This window comes from Myotis myotis, unplaced genomic scaffold, assembly GCF_014108235.1.
Source record: "Myotis myotis isolate mMyoMyo1 unplaced genomic scaffold, mMyoMyo1.p scaffold_m19_p_11, whole genome shotgun sequence".
In the NCBI taxonomy this organism is placed as follows: Eukaryota; Metazoa; Chordata; class Mammalia; order Chiroptera; family Vespertilionidae; genus Myotis; species Myotis myotis.
The window spans coordinates 70,697,728-70,709,962 of record NW_023416315.1 but is presented as its reverse complement, the minus strand read 5'-3'; the positions used below and the strand labels follow the sequence as shown (position 1 = coordinate 70,709,962).

The 12,235-nt window shown below is 36.3% G+C and overlaps 1 non-coding gene and 1 pseudogene across 1 annotated transcript; one reads left to right on the top strand and one right to left on the bottom strand.

Annotated features, from left to right (window-relative positions):
- Nucleotides 1-272: 272 nt before the first annotated feature.
- LOC118666637 lies at nucleotides 273-378 on the bottom strand. The gene has a single exon (XR_004970997.1). It is a non-coding gene; the product is annotated as a U6 spliceosomal RNA (small nuclear RNA).
- Nucleotides 379-2,162: 1,784 nt separating this feature from the next.
- LOC118665800 lies at nucleotides 2,163-3,200 on the top strand (annotated as a pseudogene).
- The last annotated feature ends 9,035 nt before the right edge of the window (nucleotides 3,201-12,235 follow it).

Sequence of the window (12,235 nt, the reverse complement as noted above, 5' to 3'; positions counted from 1 at the left end):
CATTATATTCCATAAATGAGTGAAATCATGTGATATTTATCTTTCTCTGACTGGCTTATTTCGCTTAGCATAATGCTCTCCAGTTCCATCCATGCTGTTGCAAATGGTAAGGATTCCTTCTTTTTTTACCGCAGCATAGTATTCCCTTGTGTACCACTGTTTTTTAATCCACTCATCTGCTGATGGGCACTTAGGCTGTTTCCAAATCTTAGCTATGGTAAATTGTGCCGCTATGAACATAGGGGTGCATATATCCTTTCTGATTGGTGTTTCAAAATATGGAAGGCTTCATGAATTTGCGTGTCATTCTTGCGCAGGGCCATGCTAATCTTCTCTGTATTGTTCCCATTTTAGTATATGTGCTGCTGAAGCGAGCACAATAATCTTTACTTTCATATAATTTGGATTGAGTCATTTTTTAAGTTGTTTATCATTATAAGTAGGCAAATTAAATGACGAGTTACATTCACCTAAATAGTTAATTGCATTCATCTAAATTCAATTGCATTTTCCTTCCTAGCTGGTATGGCTCAGTTGATTGGGAATCGTCCCATGCACCAAAAGACTGCTGGTTAAATTCCCAGTCAGGGCACATGTCCAGGGTGTGGATTCGATCCACATTAGGGGATATGCAAGAGGCAGCAGGTTGATGTTTCTCTCTCTCTCTCTCTCTGTCTCTCTCTCTCTCTCTCTCCCTTCTCCTCTCTCTAAGAATAAAGAAAAAATTGTTTAAAAAATAAAAATAAAATCAATTGCATTTTCAAGACAAATGAGTTATTAAAGCAAGGACTTGAATAGGCAAAATTATCTGCAATTCTATTTTAAAATGCATTTAATTTTTGTTTCTTGTGCATTTACTGAGTTTTTATTCTTAGCTGTACAGCATAAAAATATCTCTTACCTTATCAAAGGGATTTATGTCTCTTTGGGTGTAGATTCTTTAAAGAATATGACATTTTAATGAGTATGACATATGAGCTCTTACCAGTCTGATTTTTAACAGCTCAAGTTAAATTAAATAACAAAGAGACAGGTGCCATATGGTAAAGTCCTAGGAGAAATTACAGTACACTGCTACACTTATTATAATGGTCCCTTATGCTCATTCTTATATGAAATAAGTGAAAATGAAGAATCATTATGAGCAAAGATAAAAGCATGGTAGAGAATATTATTATGTTTAACAAAACCTATTCTCTTGTATTCATCTAATTTAAGTTTCTGTGAAGGGCTAATGTGGATAGAATGTAGTAAAATTCTATAGACTGTAAAAATCCTCTTGGTCTCATACTTCCAGTTTTTCCAGGTCATTACTGCCAGAATTATGTTAAAGATAGAAATCTGCTTTAAAATGCAGAAGACCAGCTCTGGCCAGTGTTCTCAGTGGTTAGAGCACCTGCCCAGGCACCACAGAATCACGGATTCGATTCCGGGTCAAGAGCACATATCTGGGTTGCAGGTTTGATTCCCCAGCCTGCTAGGGGCATGTGCAGAAGGCCACCAATTGATATGTCTCTCTCACACAGATGTTTCTCTCTCTCTCTATCCCACTCTTCCTCCCTTCCACTCTCTCTAAAAATCAAGGGGAAAAATATCCTGAGGTGAGTAGTAACAAAATCAAATGCAGAAGACGTTGGTCTGGCTGTGAGTAACCTTACTTGCCTCTATTTATATGAATCTCTACCCTAGCCCTTCTACCTGACTGATTATGCAACTCCAAACCCTCCAAACCTCCCCCATTCTCTAAATTGGTTATGCTTTAAGACCTTTGCATTTTGCAGGTTCTTCTTTTAGAATGTCCTTTCTCACCTCTATTTGTTTTCTACTGCTGCTCTAACAAGCTTAGTGATTTAAAACAACACAAATGATTGTCTTCCAGTTCTGGAGAAGTCTAAAACGGGCTCAGCATGTCTCTGAAGCCTGGCGTCTCCTGAGACTGCAGCCTAGGGCTCCTCTCCTTTCATCCCCCTTCCCCCAGGAGCACTCTTCCCTTCGCTCCACATGTTATGCATGAACTTCTCGCCTAAGGACTGTGGAAACTCACTAGTTTGGAAATTCAAAACCAAGAAACAATAGACTCTTGTCAACATACCCAATAGTCTATTATGTCATGGAAGTTAATTTCAGGAGGAAATGAGTCAAGCTTGAAAAAACAACATACAATGGATCCTTCTGGTAAAAAGAGAACTTGGGAAATGGAAACATACAACCAGGAAAAGGTTGGAATGTGGGTGTGGGGGTCATCCCCATGCCGGAGAGCTCTTTATTATGAAGATGTCCTTCTGGCAAATGTGTCCTTCCAATCTCCAAGCGGAGGCTATGCCTAGAATTCCCCATCGTTCACATAAACGATAAAGAAAGGCCAGAATCTCTCCTGAGGAGCTTGAGGAAGAAATTGACTATTAAGATGTTGTTGCTAAATGTTCTCCGGCTGTATGTATGGACCCAGGTTTGTCAAACTGCACCACAAACATCATGACAGTAATGATTAATGTTGACGATGCTGAAAAATGTAAGACCTAAGCCACAGCCAGGGGATGGAGGATTTGTGGGAGTAATTTATCCACCAAAGAATGACCTGCTACAGAGACTTGATATTCTGGTGGCTGAAGAACACCCTATATAATAAAGAGGTAATATGCAAATTAACCCTCACACCCTCACAAGATGGCTGCCTACAACCAGGCTGGCAGGAGGGTTAGTGAGGGACGACCAAATGACTGAACAAGCAGGCTGCATGGGATGACCAGGCCGGTGTGGGGGAGGGGCATAAGGGGTGAGCAGGCCAGCAGAGGGGGGCAGTTAGGGGCAACCAGGCCAGAAGGGGGGGGTAGTTGGGGGCAATTAGGCTGGCATGGGGGCAGTGAGGAGCAAGTAGGCTGACAGAGGAGGGCAGTTGGGGGCAACCAGGCAGGCAGACAGGTGAGCAGTTAGGAGCCAGCGGTCCAGGATTGTGAGAGGGATGTCCAACTGCCAGTTTAGATATGATCAGGCCTAAACCGGCAGTCAGACATCCCCTGAGGGGTCCCGGATTGGAGAGGGTGCAGGTTGGGCTGAGGGGACCCCCTCCTCCGCCCCGGTGAAAGAATTTCGTGCACCAGGCCTCTAGTCTGATAATAAATGTCTGAGTCAATTCCTATGCTCAGGGGCTGAAACATGCAAACAGAAAGCCATTCAAAGTGCCATTCCTGACATTTTAAGGCCAAAGGACAGTGGCCATGAGTCTATAAACATGCACCCCGGGCTTGTTTTCCTTTGCATTCAGCTTAATGTAGATGTAAAATTAGCTTTTTCATGAAGTAAAAGCAACACAGGGTTTTTTTTCTTTTAAATGATACAAGTGGAATCTGAAACAATGATAGAACATAAATATTTGCCTCTGGGAAGAAGCCAAAAAGACGAGATAATGTTTGTTCAAAAAATTATCAAGTTCAGTGCTGAGCTGGTATTTAGAACAGAGCAGCTACGGGAAAATGTAGAATGAAGTCAAGGAGGTGTCCAGCCTCTGAAGCAAAAGGGAAGCCAATGGGAATGACAGACACCTGTGTCATTCTAGGATTTTTCCCTAAAATTGATGAAGAACAGGAACAGGGCCCTCTCATCAGCGTGGGTGGAGGAAGGGCACCCAAAATTCCTGTCATGAGGCAGAGGGACAGTCTGCAGCTTGAGAGAATGGGAGCAATCATTAGCATCTTCCTGGAGTTAAAGGAGAATACACTCCTTCTTCAAGCTTCTTCTGTATGGATGCTGACAAAGCAGTGACTGCCCTTGAGATAAGTGATGATCTCAGAAGTCCTTTACCGGTAGCAGGAATCCTTACGAAGACAACTTAAACCTTTGAGAGAGACACAGTAACTCATAGAGAGCTGCTTATGAATAACGTGAAGTTGCCTCTTAGATTTAAAACTTTTTCTACTGATGAGTTTACCTAACACAACACACCAGCTTACCAGGCTTAGATGACTTTTGACCTCAGACCCGATTTTTGAACAATTAAATCTCACACTCAAGGCACATCTTACAACTTTACTGCTGTTAATGATTCTTAAAATTGACTATAAGGCAGGGTGAGGCCACTACTGTTATCTAATTTCCAGTGTGAGATTGACTAGAAACCAGGGAGATTGAAAGCAGCCGGGGTTTCCCAACAACCTGAAGGCAGTGGTAAAGGAGATTCTCTTTAAGATTCTTCCTGTGTCAAAACTGGTGCTTTACCACATGCAGTGGTAACACCTGTTTGCACCTCTGACTACCTGCCTGTGGTCATGTCCCCGGTTTCAACTTTTATAATTACAGGAGAATTCTTATTTCTTCTAAGGAAGAGGCAGAGGCAATTTAGGAATGATGGGGCAGAATGACAAAAAATAAAACTCTAGAATAAATGCTTTACCTAGTTGTAGGATCAATAGCATTCTTTTAAAATGCAATCGAAGCAAATGTTTTGTCCGACCAAGCTCAAATTCACTTTGGGGTCAGAAGCAAAATAAGGGATTTCTAAGTTTCAGTATCCTCTCAAATACAGTCAAAATATTACTCCCACACAAAATAAACAGGTTGTGTCCTAATTCACCTATTAAGTCTGTGGCCTACTAATAGAGTCTTCTCAGTAATATACAGAGATTACTGATCTTACTTAGGTGAGTAGATTACATAAAAATTAATACTAACTGAAATATATTTGAAATAACCAACCCTTTTGACTACGGTAGTTAAAAAACTACAGAATAAGACATAGTAGCAGTAGCTTTGCATATGAACCAATTACTATTTAATAACTTATGCATATGTAATGTGCAAAGTTCAAAACATTGCATCATATTTTTAAGGATCTCTGTCCTTTATCATGACATTTACTTTAAATGCAGTAATTCTTTGAATCTATGATTCACCCCTATTTTAAAAGCCAATAAGAACAAGGACATTATGCCTTTTAAAATGACAATTATTTCTTTTATTTTAAAAATGTAGTTTCTATTTTTTAAAAAACAAGATGGTTAGACAGATCATACATTAAAATAGATCACATTTTGCATATATTAAAAGAAAAGCATAACTAACAGTAATTGATTTCATAGGCCTAAAATTTTTCAATTCTGAGGCCAACTCACCTGAATCGTTTCCAATTCTTAATCATCAATGTCTGTGTTTTTCCACAAATGCTATTTTTTTCAAGTAAGTTATTCATTCAGCATTTCTAAAAGATTATTGCTTTTTTAGAATATTACATCTACAAGAAAATCATTGTTTATCTTGGAAATTAAACTAAAGTGGGTAAGGGAGAAAAACAATAAAGGCACTGATTACCTGAATGAAAATTTCTTAAGCAAAAATTAGTGATCTAGAAGATTGAACCAGAAAATCTTCTGTGAAATCATTGCAACATTATGCATAAAAATAATATACCTGAGAAAAGTTAGGAAAAATTGAAGATATATAAAAAATTACATCATTATTCAAATAGGAGTCACAAGAAGTCCTAAAAGAGAAAGATGAGGATATAAGAAATAATAAAACATTTGTTAATGCTGAAGAAACAAATCATCAGGTTAAAAGTCCCAATGAACACAAGGCAGAATGTACAGTTATCTTCATTAAGGCATATTTTAGTAACATTTTAATACCTATATTAAAATTTAAAAATGAACATATGATCTATAGGAATGTTAGAATTAAAAATATACCAGTAATTTTTAAATATAAAAATCATTGCTTATGACAATAGAACAGTTATCTACAAAAGTATTTGGAAAATGATTAAATTGATCCTATAATACTATAGAGTGTATGTCAGTGGCATAGAAATATTTTTCAAGACCAAGAAAGTTTATTGATCACCAGCATACCTGAAAGAATATACTGAGATGCTTCCATGCAACAAAATGAATTTAAGAAAGTTTAAAATAGAAAGATAAAAAAATAGTAAACAGGAAAGAAATCATAAATTACAAGTACTTCCAAATAATTGCTAATAATTCTTGTTTAAAAACTTAGCAATAAATAGTTCTTTAAATCTTCAGTAACTTCACAGGTGTGGTCTCTTGACTAATTTTTTCTTTGCTCTATTAACAATGAAGATGTTGACAGATACCCTAACTTTTTAGTATTGTATTTTAATTTATTGTTTGATAATGTGAGAATTTAAAGTTATAGATTTTCTATTAAAGGGTTTTTAGCTTGATTTCATAGGTTCTACTATGTAGGTGGGTTCTTTTTGTGTGTGTGTGTGTGTGTTTTAATATTTTTATTGATTTTAGAGTGAGGAAGGGAGAAGGAGAGAGAGAGAGAAATATTGATGCGAGAGAAACATTGATCAGCTGTCTCCTGCACACTCTCTACTGGGGATCAAGCCCATAACCAAGAATCGAACCATGACCTCCCGGTTAGTGGGCCAATGCTCAATCACTGAGCACACTGGCCAGACTATGTAGGTTTTTTTAATCATTGTTTTCTACATATTTTGATACGTCAAATTTTAGTTCTTCTTCAACCCAAGGATTGCTTGAGAGGGAATTTTTATTTTTAGAAAATTTTAATGTAAATGTGGTTATTAAAAAATATGAATATACATTCAGTCAAATTATGAATATATATTCAGTCAAATAGTATAATTTAATTTCCAATTTTAGTGATCTCTCACCCTCTTAATTATTTTTTTTCTTTCATTGAGAATCTGGACTTTTTCCATTCTAGTATGTAAAGGTTTATCGTTTTACAAATTACTTTTAGTTTTATAATTTATACCACTTACCATAATTGCATTTAGCCTTAGTTCTAAATTTAAAATTTAATTATTACAACCATTGGAGTTATCATTTAGAAACTTATTGGCTAGATATATTCTTTGAATAATGTCACTTTTATCTCCCCCCCCCTTTTTTTCTGTGAATGGCTTAAGTATTATAAATTATTCAAAAAATTGATGTATTCAACTAACTCAAAAATAGTTTAGCCATAGATTTTATGATAGCATGTACACATAATAGTTTAACTAACTACTTAAGAATGGTTACCCTAGTAAAGAAATTAGTGTACAGATTAGTAAATTCAACCTATGGTACTAAGTTCAATATACCAGTATGTTAACTAGCTAAAGTATTTTAGAGATACCCTTCCCTTCCCCCAGCATTAACAGGACCAACTAAGAATCTACTCATCCTCGTATGTGTCTAATATATTCAGGCATCGACCTCCATGCTGGACTGTTAAAAGATTTAGTCTAAAGAGGTTTGGTCTCCAAAACCCACCCCTAAAATATAGTCACATTTGCCTTAGGTAATCTTTCATGAAAAGTGATTTTTTTAAAATTTAATTTATTGCGGTGACATTGGTTCACCATGGCCATACAGGTTTCAAGTGTGCAACGCGATAAACGTCATCTGCACACTGCATTGTACTCATCATGCCAAGCAAAGTCACTTCCCCATCCCCTTTGCGCACCTCCACCTCGCCCCTAATCCCCTTTCTCTCTGGCTATCATAAAGTGTTTCAAAAATACCCAAAGCTAAGACTCCCTAAACCCACTGAATAGGTTGCCTGAGGTTTGGTTCCTACTTGCTAATAAAAGTCTGTGTGACAGAGTTGGGTCAAAGAGATGATTCACATCCTAATACTTTTCAAGCTTTTAGGGACTATCTTGCTATCACCCTATTGGAGATCTACCAAGACGCTAGTTCAAAACAACAGTGGTAGGTGAAGGATGGAGGAATTGTGCTAAGAAGAGTGTGTGGAAAGCTTACAGAGTCAATGGTATTTTAACTAAGTTTTAAACATGAGTAAGATTTTGCTAAGTTGACGGTGACATATGAAGAAAAAATTCAGCGTGTAGAATTTTTCTATGTAGAATGGTTCAGAGAGTGTGGTTTACTCAGAAAATTAAACTATGCCTGAAATGTAAGGATTTTAGTATAGAAGGAAGAGAAGGGGCAGGAATAAGAAAAGGTCTATGTGGTATATTTCAGGACTTTTCAAACTTTTTTTAATTTTTTTTTTTTTATTATTAGTTAAGGTATTACAAATGTGTCCTCATCCCCCCCATTAACCCCCAACAAACTTTTTGACTACAACTCATGGAGAATACATGTTTTATATTATGACCTCGTATACCCACACACACTGATACAAAAATGTTACAAAATACTAATATTTCACTAGTTTCTTTTGTATGCTAATATTTTATTTACTACTCTTTCCTGATATATTCTATTCCATTTTATCTAATTGAAGTGCTGAAATTGAAACCAATGAATTTTTTTTGACATTTCAATGGACCCTAACTCACAGTTTGACATTGAGGACTTAACTAACTTCTTTTGTGTCAACCAGTGCAGCCGGGAGGAGTAACTCCTCAGCTGGTGGCCAGCACATGTGCTGAGTCATGGGGTCTGCCTTTGTCCTTGCCCTGAAGTATATTTGCACAACATGACACACATGCTGAAGAGAGAGAAATATTAAATAGCAAATGAGACACCCCATGACAGATGGACAGAGATACTGCAGAAGGAAGAAAATTTTAGCACCTAGAAGAGAACTTTTTTCTTGCATTTTGAACAGAGAACCGCATTCTCAGTTTTCATGTGGTCATTTAGGCTACCAGATATGCAAAAAGCACTAACAAGCCACATGTGTAATCTTAAATTTTCTAGTAGATGCATTTATAAAAGAATAAAAACAAATAGGTGAGATTATTTTAGGTAATATTTCATTTAACCCAGTGTATCCAAATATTAACAATCAAGAATCCAAATACAAAGTATGACTGGCATAGTTTACTTTTTTTATTTCTGCCAAGTTTTTGAAATACACTGTGTATTTTATATGTACAGATCACCTTACTTTGAACCAGCACATTTATAGTACTCAGTAGTCACATGTAACTTGTCATTACCATATGGGACAGTGTGGTTCTGCAAAATGAGAAGCACGGGAAGGTTTTATGCTACTGTGTGTGACCTCCAATTTTATTTTTAGAAAGAACTCTCTATCTATTATCTCTCTATTCTCTCTCTCTCTTTCTCTCTTACTCAGGCGGAGAATAATATAGATTGTGAGATTGGAGGCAGGGGGGATTCAGCATTCGCTTTTCGGATTTCAACAGGAGCACTGCACTTTTATTCCTTTCTTAAAGTCTTTATTATATTCTGTTTTTATCAAGGTGGACCGAGCTACCTCTTGATTTAGTAATGTCTGAATAGAATTTATCCTGGGAAACTCATTGGTCATTTAGAATTGGCAACAGCTTTACCAGTTATGTGACCCAGTGAATTCTGCCTCAGATAAACTCTGGGGATGGGTTCAGGGCAGCCCTACGATTAGAACACAGCAACCACTAGGGTGGACCAGCTTCTGACTGACACATGGAGAAAACTAACGGGTGGGACTGAGTGCCTTTCTCCACTCCTCTGTTTAGACAGGAACTAGATCTAAACTTCACCCATCTGAGTACTGTTCCTCCTCTGAGGCTTTCCTCAAAACTCTATTCTCTGCTGATGGTGTCACCTTGTACTTTCAAAACAAGATTATTGGGTCACAATTCCCTTAGTTTCACTTTAAAATCTCTCTGCGCTTTCAACTTCCCAGTCTTCCTTTGATTTTCTCTGCAAGATGGGCTCTGCTCTTTGTGAGATCTAGTATCTCGCCCGTTCTCTGGCTCTCACCTGCTTCTCATTCTCCCTAGATCAATGCGTTGTTCCACTTACTTTGTTGGATCCATACTTTGAGATTCCAGCATGTACTCTGTAAAAACTCTTTTTGGTTATTTATATTGCTCTGTATCTTTGTTTAAATGTTATATTCTAAATTGAGGTGGTCAAGGTGGAAAAAGAAATAATGATAAAGAATGGGTAAAATACAGAGTCCCCCCCCCCAAAAAAAAGTATACTATACATACTTTAACAACATATAGCTCAATTTTGAAAATGAAATGTATTTAATAAACACTGCCTTTATAATTATTCATAGTGTGTGAATACATTATTGGGACACCTTATATCTATGAACCTGTTCTGAATAGACCCGATTTTCTACTTTAAAAAAATACATTTGTCCTAGTGAATTAATCAATACTAAAGATCCAGTATGCAATAAGAATTATTTAAAACACAACAAATTAGTAGTGCTGACCCTTATATGTGTAAGAGAGCAAGCTGTGTGTTTGAGAGAGTGTGTGTAGATTTGTATGTAAATGTATTTTTGTGTTTGTTATTTAACTCTATTTAATGTGTAGAGAGAATATAAACTAAAATGTGAATAAGTATACCTCTATCAGAGACATTAGAGAAAGAATATATGATACACACTTTTTGCATTAAGTGAATTTAAGTTTCGAATAAGGACTAAAATGAAAAATCAGTATATTCTTTCAGGAACACTGATGGTTAATAAACTTTCTGAGTTCTTGAAAGTCTAAACAATATTTTTATCTTGTTAGCCCACTTAATAATTTAGTATAGAATTGTAGGTTCAATTTAATTTTTCCACAATATTTTTTGTAGCCATGGCTCTGTTTTTATTAACTTAATAAATTGTCTCCAATCAAAATTAAGTTTACAGTAACATTTTATTGAATAATGGCATTATAGAGGAAAAGAGGAAAAACTGAGAGTAGAAAAGAAAGTAAAGTGTTTCCTTTCTAATATCCCTGTTTCAAGAAATTAAGTCTACTGGAGACTAACCAACCAACCAAACATAACATAATCAAGGACCTCCAGATTCACACACTTTTATTATTTTTCATACCCATCTCAAGGTCTCAGTTGATATATCATTTTGACAACTGCGAGGTTGAGTGGGAGTAGAACCCAAGGGGGTTTCATCATAACAAGTATGGCCTTAGACCACACATTTTGTTTCTCTCCTTTTTTTGGTTTTTGTTTAAGAGATTTAATGGCAATTATTTATCTCTTTTTCCAATTCTGATGTCCTATGAGTCAGTATCTTGGTGTCTTTGAAAGTTAGAATATCTTCATATGGACACAAGTCATAAGGGAATAGAATTAGGAGGAGACAGATATGGGTTGAATCTTGGCTGTTTCCTTTACTACTCATATGACTGCGGAAGTCACATACACTCTCAAAATCTTTGGCTTCTCATCTATAAATAAAAGTCACGTTTTAAAGAGCTCTTAAGGAATTTATGGATCATTCATACAAAATGCCGAGGATCTTATTAGTCACACATTAGGTACTACAGAAAGGTAGTTTTTATAAATGACTATTTGCCCATAGTTGGAGTTTAGGCATTTGACTATCAAATCTTTAATGTGTAAGCATAAGTTATTAGAACTATTTCTACAAAGGATTGTCTTTTATGTCCTCCATGAACAGAGTAACGTATCAGGGTTACACTGGATCAGAAGAACACTGGCTTCATAAGGCTGGTGCTTATATGCCAAGGGATAGGCAAATAGTCATCTCTGCTCCAGGCCACACAATATATCTATATATCTGTTTGTACATCAAGGTTTCTGTAGGATTTGGGGGAAAATGCAGTTTTGATGGTTAAAAACAAGTAAAAATCCAAATAAATATCAATACTTATATTTTTTCATCTTTTTTAGACATTCCATAAATTTCACATATTTAATACATACATGTTGTTAAGTTATTACATAGGTGTATACTGTCAAAGCATCACTACAATATAGACGATGAAAAATTTATCACTTCCCCATAGATCGTTATTAACAGTAGAAAAAGCTGTAGGAACTGATTGGTACATGAAATAAATATTTATATTAAGAATCATTTTTCTGGAGATCTTGTTCTTTGTGTATTATTAGGTTTCCTATCCCTGCTGGCAGAACAAAAGAAAGTCTTATAGAATTTTCAGATGACCTGCTTTTCCACAAAGTTTGCTAATAAGTGGACTTTGCATGCCAGCCTAATCCAATCAGTAAACATCCACATAAATGAGTAATAGAAGAGCCCTTATTCTAGTCTAAGCAATAATGAGAGTTTGAACCAACAGTTTTGCAAACTGATGTATAGTCACACTTTAGTTGGTGCTTAGTGAATAAGGAAAGACACATAATAGAAACTGACATAAATTTGTAGGGATAATGTATCAGTTAAGGTCCCAGCAGAAAACAGATGGTCTTCAAAATGTTTAACTGAAGTAAGTTTCACAGACAACACAGTAAGTTACACAGAGGTGAGGGTGAAGGTCAGGTCACCACGAAGAGATAAACACCCAGGAACTAGTAACAGCATGAAGCTAGTACAATCCTGGGTGGAAGGT